Source organism: Melanerpes formicivorus, unplaced genomic scaffold, assembly GCF_026170545.1.
Source record: "Melanerpes formicivorus ecotype bairdi unplaced genomic scaffold, bMelFor1.0.p_v2 SCAF_47, whole genome shotgun sequence".
In the NCBI taxonomy this organism is placed as follows: domain Eukaryota; kingdom Metazoa; phylum Chordata; class Aves; order Piciformes; family Picidae; genus Melanerpes; species Melanerpes formicivorus.
This window is the reverse complement of record NW_027142399.1, coordinates 4,237,379-4,250,952: the sequence shown is the minus strand read 5'-3', so window position 1 is coordinate 4,250,952 and position 13,574 is coordinate 4,237,379. Positions and strand designations below refer to the sequence as shown.

At 48.2% G+C, this 13,574-nt stretch overlaps 1 protein-coding gene and 1 non-coding gene across 3 annotated transcripts in view; both read right to left on the bottom strand.

The window, feature by feature from the left end:
* LOC137452007 (protein CEPU-1) overlaps positions 1–13,574 on the bottom strand; it is a 582,860-nt gene that overhangs the window by 292,359 nt on the left and 276,927 nt on the right. The gene's annotated exons all lie outside the window — the stretch shown is intronic.
* Positions 8,404–8,524, bottom strand: LOC137452018 (U6atac minor spliceosomal RNA). Its single transcript, XR_010989939.1, has one exon. It is a non-coding gene; the product is annotated as a U6atac minor spliceosomal RNA (small nuclear RNA).

Genomic DNA, 13,574 nt, shown 5'->3' with positions numbered 1-13,574 from the left:
AGAAAGAGGAGAACGGGCGGGGGGGGGGGGGGGGGGGGGGGGGAGGGCAAGATGAAAGTGCTGACCCACTTCGCTGCCCAAAGAGCTCATTAAAACCCAACCACATGTACACGGGCGCCTGGCAAAGCCGCTGGGGTCATAAAACCCCCTCCCTGGCGTCCCTGTCGCTGCTGAAGCACCTCCCCAAATCAATGGTGCTTTGTGAGGTTGCGTCAGCTAAAGGAGGATAAGGGCAGGGATTGTTTCAGCAGTGGAAAAGCTGATGTGCCACAAAGAAGGCCCTTTGCTTGACTCCATGCACGCAGCCTGCAAATAGCTGGGGGTTTTCCAGGGAGATTTGGCTTCCACAGGAGGGTTCTGTCCTCCAGCACGGTGCCCCCGGGCTCGCCACCAGTGCCTGGGTCTCTTCCCCACCTGCACCCATTGGAAAAGCAGTGAAGCATCTTCACAGCCCCACCTCAGGCTTTGCAGCCATTTAACAGCAGCACCAGCAAGTTTTCCTGCCGTTCCTGGCCTGAGTACGGAGCCAGGCAGGCAGAGGTATTCCCAGTTTGCTCCTGGGCTGACGGGAGGCACAGCTAACCAAAGGGCAAGGGTTAGAGCTGAATGTGAACCAGAGCCAAAGCAGAGCCCCTACCACCTGCCCACTGCAAAGCAGAACAAGCTGAGGTCACTTGATTTGAAACAGCAAGGGTGTAAATATCCCCCAAAATAAACAGCAGGCACAATTAATGACAAATCAAAGTAAAGAAGGACAGAAAATGAACAACCAAGTAGCCTTTTTGCTCTGGCACTTAGCAGCCACAGAGCTGAGGGAGCATCACATGGCAGAGTAGCAACTAATTATAAGTACCAATTAGGATGATAATGAAATAATCTACCTTTGAAAGCTGACTCCCATTAATTTTCTCCTGCTGTAAATAAAGTTGAACACCGGCACCAAACGCAGCGATTCGCCCTGCCCTGTGCTACCAACCTGCATGGCAGCAAGGAACAAGGGCAGCATGGAAGGGTTTGGGTTGGAAGGGATCTTAAAGATCATTTGCTTCCAAGCCACCTGCTGTGGGCAGGGACACCTTCCACTAAGCCAGGTTGCTCTGAGTTCCAGTGAAGCTGACCTGTGATGGTTCCAAGGATGGGGCATCTGCCACTTCCCTAGAGGGGTTCAAAGCCAGGTGGGATGGGGCCTTGGGTAACCTGATCTAGAAGAAGGTGTTCCTGCTATGCACTGTGTCCAGTTCTGGAGCCCCTATTACAAGAGGGATGTGGAGGTGCTGGAAGGTGTCCAGAGAAGGGCCAGGAGGATGAGCAGAGGGCTGGAGCACCTCTCCTGTGAGGACAGACTCAAGGAGTTGGGGCTGTTCAGTCTGCAGAAGAGAAGGCTCCCAGGTGACCTCATTGTGGCCTTCCAGGATCTGAAGGGGGCTACAGGAAGGCTGGGGAGGGACTTCTCAGGATCTCAGGTAGTGATAGGACTAGGGGGAATGGAATGAAGCTGGAGGTGGGGAGATTCAGGCTGGATGTGAGGAGGAGGTTCTTCACCATGAGAGTGGTGAGACCCTGGAATGGGTTGTCCAGGGAGATGGTCGAGGCCCTGTCCCTGGGGGAGTTTAAGAGCAGGCTGGATGAGGCTGTGGCCAGGCTGATCTAGTGTGGGGTGTCCTTGCCCATGGCAGGGGGGTTGGAACTAGATGATCCTTGTGGTCCCTTCCAACCCTGAATAAAACTATGAAACTATGACAAGGGGAAGTTGGAAGTAGATGGTCTTTAAGGTCCCTTCCAACCCAAGCCATGCTGTGATTCCATGATTCTATGTTCTGCTCCCTCTCCAGGCAACCTGGGCCAGCATCTCACCAACTGCCATGTAAAAATCCTCTTCTTTCTCCCTAATCTAAATCCTCTCTTATAGTTCCAACACCATCCCCCCTCCTTGTCCTGTCACTTCACTCCCTACTGAAGAACCTCTCCCCATCTCTTCACCAAGAGAGTCATTCATCATTGGAATGGGCTGGCCAGGGAGGTGGTCACCATCCCTGGAGGGGGTCAAGAGGGGATTGGATGTGGAACTCAGTGCCATGGTCTAGTCATGAGGTCTGTGGTGACAGGTTGGGCTCGACCTTTGAGGTCTCTTCCAACCTTAGTGATACTGTGATCTTTTTCCTGTGTCCCTAGGACCCTGTAGGAGCAGCAAGCTCCCCAGGTCAACATACAAAAACAACTTTGCCCCACCTGGGGTGAAACAGAAGCCAAGCAGCCCCACAGAGCCTCCTCTTATCTCTTCCTTGCAATGACTACAAGCAAAGCGCGGCTTTTATTTCACAACACCGTTGGTGGCAGGAAGACAAACCGGGGATGAAGGAGAAGGCTGGGGCTGGAGACGCTGAGGAGCAGCATTTTTTTCTCCTCCTAGACTGTGACTCAGGAAAACACGTGGGCAGAGCCTGATGTGAGAGCCAGCAGTGAAGCAATCGCCTGGCTGATGAAGTACTCAAGGTTTGCACTTCATCGCTCTCCCGAGTCACAGCTGGGATCTTGCTCCTGCTCCCAGCTCTTCTCGGGTGAAGTGTCACTTGGCTGACCCACACCTCCCTTAATCCACAGGGACATAAGGATGCTAAGGCACAGCTCTGCTCTGGTGCCACCCAGGTGCCATAAATACTCTCTGCTTTCTGGCTTTGGGTCTTGCTTTCATAGAATCACAGAATGGTAGGGGGTGGAAGGGACTAATGGACAGCATTGAGTCCAAGCTCCTCACTAATGGGACCTCTGGAGACCATCCAGTCCCACCCCATCACAAAAGCAGGGTCACCCACAGCAGGATGCTCAGGATTGCAATGCCCAAGTGGGTTTTGAAAGCCTCCAGAGAAGGAGACTCTGCTTCCTCTCTGGGGAGCCTGCTCCAACACCCTCACAGGAAAGAATCTTCTCCTGAAGTTCAAATGAATCCTGCTGGGTTCTAGTTTGTACCTGCTGCTCCTTGTTCAGGGCACCACTGACAACAGCCCAGCCCCATTCCCATTGCCTTTAGATATTGATCAGATGCCCTTTCAGGCTGCTCAATTCCAGGCTAAACAGGCCCAGATCTCTCATCCTCTCCTCATAAAAGAGATGCTCCAGCCCAGTCAGCATCCTCATAGCCCTCCGTCGGGCTCCCTCCAGTAAGTTAAGAAGGACATTGAGACACTTGAAGTTGTCCAGAGAGAAGGACAACAAGGCTGGGGAGGGGCCTGGAGTACAAGGAGAGGCTGAGGGAGCTGGGGTTATTTAGCCTAGAAAAGAGGAGGTTCAGGGAAGACCTTCTTGCTGCCTACAACTACCTGAAGGGAGGTTGTAGCCAGGAGGGAGTTGGTCTCCTCTCTCAAGCAACTAGCACCAGAACAAGAGGACACAGTCTCAAGCTGTGCCAGGGGAAGTTAAGGCTGGAGGTGAGGAGAAAGTTCCTCCCAGAAAGAGTTGTTAGCCATTGGAATGTACTGCCCAGGGAGGTGGTGGAGTCCCCATCCCTTGAGATGTTCAAAAGGGGATTGGATGTGGCACTTGGTGCCACGGTTTAGTCATGAGGTCTGTGGTGAGAGGTTGGACTTGATGATCTTTGAGGTCTCTTCCAACCTTGGTGATTCTGTGCAATAGAGAAGAGTTAGGTACCTGGAATTTCCTATCCCTCTTGAACTGGGGATCCCAAGTCCCTCTTTACCCCTAAACCTCCAAACTGTCCTTGCAGAGAGCCTCTGAACCTCAGAATTTGGTCAAACATTAGTCATTGGAATGGGCAGCCTGGGGAGGTGGTGGAGTCACCATCCCTCGAGGTGTTAAAGAGGGAATTGGAGGTGGCACTTGGTGCCATGGTCTAGTCATGGGTCTGTGGTGACAAATTGGACTTGATGTTTGAGGTCTCTTCCAACCTTGGTGATTCTGTGCAATAGAGAAGAGTTAGGAAATTGCAGGTACCTAACTCTCTTGAACTGGGGACCCTAAACCTCCAAACTCTCCTTGCAGAGAGCCTCTGAAGCTCAGAATTTGGTCAAAAATGCAAAGCCTGAGCGGTGCAAAGAGGGGAAAAGCGAAAGGTCAGCCTGCCAGAGCGGGGTCAAAGCCCCTGCTGTCCCTCAGGCAGGAGCTGTCCCGGCCCCAATGCTTTTGCAGCACCAAGATGGTGCTGAGAAGCGGAGGGCTGGGGCTGGCACCCAGGAGCGAGCAAGGCCTGCAGGATTTATTTCCCTTTTGTTTTCGACTGACAGCGTGTTTTGCTAGAAAAATGTCATTTGCAGGCACAGAAACTATCTGCGGATTGAAGTCAGGTTTGAGTGAACAGGTTTGGTGTGTGGTTTTTGGTTTGGTTTTGTTTTTCTTTTGCAGGGGAGGGGAGAAAAAAAAATAATAATAAATAGAGCTGAGAGAGAAAGGGAGCTGAAGAGAAGTCAAAACATCTCGTGGTGATGTTTCTCGTGTGTTACATTTCAATCTCTCTCTTGAAGTGTCATTGTCATTCCCCAAACCCTGACGTTTATATAAAGGTTAGGGGGAAAAAAAAAAGAGAGAGAGAAGTGGTAAGTGAAGCATATGGGTTTATTTTCAGGTTTGCATAAGCTGTTTCCCTACCATCTGACAGCAACTCAGGGTCTACTCTACTGAAAAAAAACCAACACACCACCACCGACCTCAAAATCGCCACCGAAGACCTCGGCGCAACCCAACCCCTTCTGTTCTTCTCGCCGAGGTGACCCCTGAGCCACCCAGCAAGCTGTGAAATGTCACAGCAGCACCAAGGTTGGAAGAGACCTCAAAGAGCATCAAGTCCAACCTGTCACCACAGACCTCATGACTAAACCATGGCACCAAGTGCCACATCCAATCCCCCCTCCAGGGATGGTGACGCCACCACCCCCCTGGGCAGCACATTCCAATGGTTAACAACTCTCTCTGGGAAGAACTTTCTCCTCACCTCCAGCCTAAACTTTCTCTGGCACAGCTTGAGACTGTGTCCTCTTGTTCTGGTGTTTGCCTGGGAGAAAAGACCAACCCTCACGTGACTACAACCTCCCTTCAGGTAGTTGTGGACAGCAATAAGGTCTCTCCTGAGCCTCCTCTTCTCCAGGCTAAACAACCCCAGCTCCCTCAGCCTCTCCTCACAGGGCTGTGCTCAAGGCTTCTCCTCAGCCTCGTTGCCCTTCTCTGAACATGTTCAATGAGCTAATTTATGATTTAAAAGGTCATTAATCACCCAGCATTTAGTGAGGGAAGCCACTGGGATGACTCATGAGGTCTGTGGTGATGGGTTGGACTTGATCATCTTTGAGGTCTCTTCCAACCTTGGTGATTCTGTCATACTGTGTCTCTTTTGGAGTGGTGGAGGTGTGCAGAACCCCCTCCCTGAAAAGTCAGTACTGGTTTCAGCAGCTATAGAACCACAGAATTGTTTTGCTTGTCAAAGGTCTCCAAGATCATCAAGTCCAATCTTCTACCCAACACCACCATGGCCATTAAATCATGTCCCAGGGTGCCATGGCCACAGGTTTCTTGAATACCTCCAGGGATGGTGACTCCACCACCTCCCTGGGCAGCCTGTTCCAATCCCTGACCGCTCTTGCAGCAAAGAAATTGTTCTTAATATCCAAACCCAAACCTCCCCTGGCACAATTTCAGGCTATTTCTTCTTGTTCTAGCACCTGATACTAGGGAGAAGAGACCAACCCCCACCAGCAAAACCAGCATGAGTCCTTGTGAAACTAATGGAGGATGCTAAACCCTACGAAGGAGGCCAAAAAGGGGCTGAAACATGACGCAAGCAGCACAAGCAGGGAATACAAATTGTCCCCTTCCTCCCGACTTTAACCCCAGGAAGCTCATGGAAGTGTCGCCACCACCACCTCCCACTGATTTAATCCTACAATTTAATCCTATGATAAATACAACACCATGCTTCCAGGCTAGTGATTTTTTTATTCCCAGACCCTGGAAAGCTGAACAAATAACCATCCTCCCCTGAAGCAAAAGAGGTCCTTTCATCCCACCCCTGAAAGAAGCAAAGTCCTGGATTTTCACTCCCTCCCCCCACCCTTCCCCTCGAGCTGATGTAATGCAAATAAAAATAACAGGGCCAGGGTGGGGAAAATGATTGACTGGAAAATAGAGGGGAAAAATTCACTGTGGAATGGCCACTCAATAGGTCTTTTGTGATATAGCTATTTGGAATCTTCAGGGGGAGAATGGCTGGAGGGGAAAAATGTCCAACAGAGGCTTCAAGATGTTGTTTGACTTCCCCTGTGCTTCTCTGGGTGGTGAATGTGGTTCTCCCAGGGGCAGCACCAAGATGACAAATTCCTTCCAGTTTCACAGAGTGGGAGGGGTTACAAGGGGCCTGTGGAGGTCATCAAGTCCAACCCCCCCTGCCAAGACAGGTTCATTTAGAGAAGGTCACACAGGAACGTGTCCAGGTGTGTTTGGAATGCTTCCAGAGAAGGAGACTCCAGCACCTCTCTGGGCAACCTGTTTCAGTGCTCCATCATCCTCCACTTAAAGAAGTCCTTCCTCATGTTTAGATGGAACTTCTGATGCTTAGGTTTGTGCCCATTCCCCCTTGTTCTGTCACTGGGCACCACTGAAAAAAGCCTAGTCCCATCCTCCTGACACCACCTTTGAAGTATTGATCAGCATTGATGAGATTCACCCCTCAGGCTGCTCTTTCCCCCAGACTAAACAGCCCCAACCCTCTCAGTCTTTCCTCCTCATAGAGAAGTCCTGCTCCCCTCAGTATCTTTGCAGCCCTCTTCTGTACCTTCTTCAGCAAGTCCCTGTGCTGCTTGAACGGGGGACCCCAGAGCTGGACACAGCACTCCAGGACTCACCAGGGCAGAGTAGAGAGGGCTGGACCTCCAAGTTCCATAAAAGGAACACCAGGACATTGAGAGTATAGACATGGCTCTTCAGGACATGAATAAATGGTGTTGGGTTGACAGTTGGGCTTGATGAGCATAAAGATCATTCCAACCTTAATGATTCTATGATTCCACCTCATTCTGCCCTCTCATCACCTTCCTACTCCAGCATCAGAAAGGAAGAGACTTCTTTTTACAGCCTCTCCTTGTCCACCTCATTCTGCCCTCTCATCACCTTCCTACTCCAGCATCAGACAGGAGGAGACTTGTTCTTACAGCCTCCCCTTGTCCACCTCATTCTGCCCTCTCATCACCTTCCTACTCCAGCAGCAGAATGGAAGAGACTTCTTTTTACAGCCTCCCCTCCCTGCCTCCTCCCTTAGATGTGTCCAAGGCCAGGTTGAATGAGGCCTTGAGCAACCTGGGCTAGCGGTAAAGCATCCCTGAGTGGGTTGGAACAAGCTGATCTTTAAGCTCGCTTCCAGCCCAAACCATTCTACAATTCTATGATAAATTAACAACTTTAAGAGCTTCAGCTCTTCCCAAAAGTGGCAAAAAAAGGGAGCAGAGCCAAAAATGAGTAGCTTTAGCAGCCAGAATGCTGGCAACACTTCTGATCTGGATGTCAACTCCATAGCAGCTCCTTTTCTTTGTCTTTAATATATTCTCTGTTTATTTTTACTTTTAATCCCCACCCCCCCCTTCAGCTCTTTCCAAACAAAGCTCCAAGCTCCTTAGCTAAAGGATGTCTGCTTCTCTATTCTGTGCTTGGATGATTCTCAGGCCCCCCTCCTGACAGAGAACCCAGAGGTGCTAACAAGGTACAAAAGGATAATTAATCACCGTGATTGTGGATGGGGGTGGGTTTTGTTGTTCACCTCTCTTCTCTTTTGAAGAAAGACCACAGAGGAGATTGGAGGAATAGGGGGGGGGGGGGGAAAAACAGTGGGGGGGGTGGGGAGGTGGGAAGAAAGAAAATCAGTAAACCTAAATGGGCTGCAGAGATTTATGGAGAATTAGTTTAGTCCTAGGGACCTTGCCACATCAGAGTCCACCCAAATTCCATTCTTGGCTCGCTGATGTTTTCAAGCCCCCCCCCCCCCCAATGCAATTATTTCCTTGTCTCCCTACAGCCCCATCCATTATTCTCTATAATAATATGTTTTCTGAAACTCCTTTCCATAAACAACTGGAGCAGGCAGCGAGGAACCTCATTGTTATTGATATCATGTCACATCACCGGGAAAAGGGCTCAGGGAAAAAGGGGCTGGGAATGGAAAGGGTTTCAATTTCAAGCATCCCAACCTTTTGCATCATTTCAAGGTAACTCACCCTAATGCCCAGTGACATCACATGGGAAAACTCGACCTCCAAGGTGCTAGCCGCTGGCAGGGTCATTTTAGGGGCAAGATTGAGACAATCTCATTTTAGATCCTAAGTTGTTGGGAGGAAATAGGAGCCTGAGAGAGTTTTGCTTGCTCCTTCCCCCATCAATAGAATGGAATAAACCAGGTTGGAAGAGACCTTTGAGAAAGGATGGTTAGATGCCACAAAGTCGGTGGTAGTGCCTTAACCATATGTGTGTTGTACAGGCCACAAGGGCCTCTTCCATTCTTATCAAGGGGAGTCACTCCCTTGCCAGCAAGCAAAGGCTACTTCTGCCTGCCCTGCAGCCACCAAATTTTAAGAGCCAAAAGCTACAAGCTCATTTGCCCTAGGCCATTACAGTTACAGTGATTGGCCATTGGGATGTGCTGCCCAGGGAGGTGGTGGAGTCACCATCGCTGGAGATGTTTAGGAGGAGACTGGATGAGGTACTTGGTGCCATGGTTTAGTTGATTAGATGGTGTTGGGTGATAGGTTGAACTTTATGATCTCAAAGGTCTTTTCCAACCTGGTTTACTCTATTCTATTCTATGATACAGTCCCCAAATAGGAATAAAATGTGGTTCTTCACCATACATATGGGACACAATGTCCAAGAGCACCCATGCTAATCAGCCCTTGTTCAAACAGACAGCAACAACGTTCACCCACCCCCCAAAAAAGCTTCATCCCTCCAAGAACATCAAGTCCAACCTTCTACCCAATATCTTCATGATCCCAGTATCAGTATATCCCCACATGCCATAGCCACACATTTCTTGAACACCTCCAGGGGTGGGGACTCCACCACCTCCCTGGGCAGCCTGTCCCAATCCCTGACCACCCCTGCAGCAAAGAAATTATCACAGTAACACAGTATAACTGAGGTTGGAAGAGACCTCGAGGATCATCAAGTCCAAATTGTTCCTCATCTCCAACCTAAACCTCTCCTGGCACAACTTGAGGCCTGAACCTGGGGGGGTCAAGCCCACAATTCTTATTGCAATGGGGAAAAAAACTGGCACAGGGTAATAAATATTAAAAGCAAACAAACAAACCAGTAAAATAAGAAATTCATTAACAATCAAATCAATAAATTAATAAATCAATAATAAAAAATGAAATAAAATAAACTAAAAGCAAATTAATAATGAAAATTGGAAACAAAAGTATAAAATTAAATTGAAAATAACTACAATAGAGTAAACCAAATCAAATAATTAAAAATTGAAGCAAAATCAAAAAGAACTAAAATCAATAAATACTAAAAATAGCTACAATAAAGAGACTAAAAGCAAATTCAATGATTAAAAGTTGAAACAAAATGAAAAGACTAAAAAAATCAATAAAGAGTAATTAAAAATAGCTGCAATAAATAGACCAAACTAAATCAAATGATTTAAAATGGAAACAAAATCAAAAGAATAAAAATCAAATCAATAAATAGTAATTAAAAATAACAACAAATAGGTATCACAGTATCACCAAGGTTGGAAGAGACCTTGAGGATGACCGAGTCCAACCTGTCACCACAGACCTCATGACTAAACCATGGCACCAAGTGCCACATCCAATCCCCTCTTGAACACCTCCAGGGATGGTGACTCCACCACCTCCCTGGGCAGCACATTCCAATGGCTAACAACTCTCTCTGTGAAGAACTTTCCCCTCACCTCTAGGCTAAACTTCCCCTGGTGCAGCTTGAGACTGTGTCCTCTTGTGACAGTTGCCTGGGAGAAGAGCCCAACCCCCACCTGGCTACAACCTCCCTTCAGGGAGTTGGAGAGAGCAAGGTGGTCTCCCCTGAGCCTCCTCTTCTCCAATAACAACAACTGCAGTTAATAGACTAAAACCAATCAAATTAATTATCATTTGAAGAAATTATAAGATTAATAAAAATCAGATCAATGTAAATAACTACAAGAACCTGGAGAAGAGGAGACTCAGGGGTGACCTTATCACTCTCTACAACTACCTGAAGGGAGGTTGTAGACAGGCGGATGATGGTCTCTTCTCCCAGGCACCCAGTACCAGAACAAGAGGACACAGCCTCAGGCTGCACCAGGGGAGGTTCAGGTTGGATGTTAGGAAGAAGTTCTATACAGAAAGAGTGATTGCGCTATGGAATGGGCTGCCCGGGGAGGTGGTGGAGTCGCCGTCATTGGAGGTGTTCAGAAGGAGACTTGACAGGGTGCTTGGTGCCATGGGTTAGCTGTTTGGGTGGGTTGGATTGGTTGATGGGTAGGATATGATGATCTTGAAGGTCTCTTCCAACCTGGTTTGGTTTATTCTAATAAAGGTTTATTCTATTCTAAAGAAATAGACCAAACCAGATCAAATAATGATTTGAAATAGAAACAAAAGAAAAGGAAGAAAAATCAAATCAATAAATAGTCGTCAAAAATAACTACACAATAAATAGGCTAAACCAAACCAAATAATGATTTAAAATAGAAGCAAATTAAAAAGAATGAAAAATCAAATGACTAAATAGTCATCAAAATTAACCACACAATAAACAGACCAAACCAAAATCAAATAATGATTTAAAATGGAAACGAATTAAAAGGAATGAAAAAATCAAATCAGTAAATAGCAATCAAAAATAACTACACAATAAATAGACCAAAGCAGATCAAATCAATAAACAATAATTGAAGTGTGAAGCAGCTAAGCACAAATCAATACCAAATAAAAGAATCAAATCAATACCAAATAAAGGAATCAAATCAATACCAAATAAAGGAATCAAATCAATATAAATATGTTAAAAATATAAACCAAATAAAAAGAATCGAATCAATGCCTGCCCCAAAGGGCCTGGAAGCAGCCCCCCCAGGGTGAGCAAACCCATCCTGAAGGCCTCGAATCCCTTCCTCATCATCCTCCTGTTTACTCTGACATTTCAGCCCCAGGAGCAACCAGGCAGTGCATTTTCTCAGGGACTAGATTTTTATCTTCTTAATCACGGCCTGGGACTGAGACATGGAAGCATTTACTGGTCCAGAAAGCATTTTGTACCGTTCCAGTAACTAAGCGCTTTTGAAATACTCTTTTCCACTTGATTGTAGGAGCTGATAGCTCATGAGCCGCTAGCTAGAGATTGATGCTTCATATGTTTGAAAGCTAAAGCTCCAAGAAGAGTCTATAGCACTGGCTTCTAGCTCTAGTGGTTTTCATAACACCCAGCAGCAATATCATGTCAGAGCAGCAGCTGCAAAATCTGGTCTTCAATTATTGCCAACTTCCACCTTCAAGGAGAGCTAAATCCAAGGGTTTGGGGCAACCTGTTGTAAAATGCAGCTCCTAACAGGGCTCTCTTTGGCTTTTTCTTTCTTTTCTCCCTGTGCACACTTTTCTTTAGGGAAAGGGTATCACAGTATCACTTAGGTTGGAAAGGACCTCGAGGATCATCGAGTCCAACCTATCAACACAGACCTTATGACTAGACCATGGCACCAAGTGCCACGTCCAATCTCCCCTTGAACGCCTCCAGGGTCGATGACTCAACCACCTCCCTGGGCAACCCGTTCCAATGACGAATGACTCGCTCGGTGAAGAACTTCCTCCTCACCTCGAGTCTAAACCTCCCTGGCGCAGCTTGAGACTGTGTCCCCTTGTTCTGGTGCTGGTTGCCTGGGAGAAGAGACCAACCCCCTCCTGGCCACAACCACCCTTCAGGTAGTTGTAGAGGGCAATGAGGTCACCCCTGAGCCTCCTCTTCTCCAGGCTAAACAATCCCAGCTCCCTCAGCCTCTCCTCATAGGGCTTGTGTTCAAGGCCTCTCACCAGCCTTGTTGCCCTTCTCTGGACACGTTCAAGTGGTCAGGCACTGGAACAGGTTGCCCAAGGAGGTGGTGGAGCCCCTGGAGGGGTTCAAGATACATGTGGACATGGTATTTGGGGACATGGTTTGATGGCCATGGTGGTCTTAGTTTGATGGTCCTTTCCAAGCAGAACAACCCTGGAGGTGTTCAAGAGGGGATTGGATGTGGCACTTGGTGCCATGGTTTAGTAGTCATGAGGTCTTGGGTGACAGGTTGGACTTGATAATCTTTGAGGTATCTTCCAACCTTATTGATTCTATGGTTCAGCCCTCCATCCTCCAGCTTTTACAGCCCGCAAAGAGGTGAGCTGAGCAGCAGACATTGAGAGGGTGAGACCTACCTGTCCTTGTTTAGCTCAGGAGGAGTCACAGAACTGCTTTGGTTAGAGAAGATCAACCAGCATCTCACTCTACCAAACCCAGTGCTAAACCACATCTCTTCAGCTTTTAAACACCTCCAGGGATGGGAATTCAACCACCTCCCTGGGCAGCCTGTTCCAGTGTCTGAGAGCCCTTCCCTCTAATGTCCAACCTAATCCTCCTCTGATGCAACCTGAGGCCATTTGCTACCAGTTGTTCCATGGGTGAAGAGACCAACACCCACCTCACTCCAACCTCCTTTACAGGAGTTGTAGAGAGCCAGAAAATGTCCCCTCAGCTTCCTTTTCTCCAGAAAAGGAAATGCAAAGGAGGTTCATGCCACACCTAGGAAGGACAACCTACATCACACCACCTTGCATGTACAATACTGATAGAGACCTTTCTGGGCCGGGGCTATGAAGAGATGATTGCATACTAACCCTGCAGCCCAAAGAATTGTTAGGGTTGGAAGGGACCTCAAGGATCAGCCAGTTCCAACCCCCGGGCCATGGGCAGGGACACCTCACACTACAGCAGGTTGCTCACAGCCACATCCAGCCTGGCCTTCAAAACCTCCAGGGATGAGACTTCCATCACCTCCCTGGACAACCTGTCTCACCACCCTCATGGGGAAGAACTTCTTCCTAACATCCAATCTCACTCTACTCATTTCTAGTTTTGCTCCATCCCCCCCAGTCCTATCCCTCCCTGACACCCTCAAAAGTCCCTCCCCAGATTTCTTGTAGCCTCCTTCAGATACTGCAAGGCCACAATTAGGTCTCCTGGGAGCCTTCTCCTCTCCAGACTGAACAACTCCAACTCTCTCAATCTGTCTCCATAGCAGAGCAGCTCCAGGCCTCTGCTCATCCTCATGGCCCTTCTTTGGACACATTCCAGCACCTCTCCATATCCTTCTTGTCCTAGTGACTCCAGAACTGGATGCAGCCCTCCACTCCCTTGTTGGCTGTCCCACCATCCCCAAGGAGAAGCTTTTAGGAGCTAAGATTCACCAGTTGACACAAATCTCCACAGCAGAAAGCTTCCTTCAACGACGCGTGAGGGACCTGCGTGGAGCATTAAAGGAGAGGCTCAGGGTATGCTAATGCTATCGCTTTTTCAAACACAATTAAAGCTTCCTCAAGCCCTGG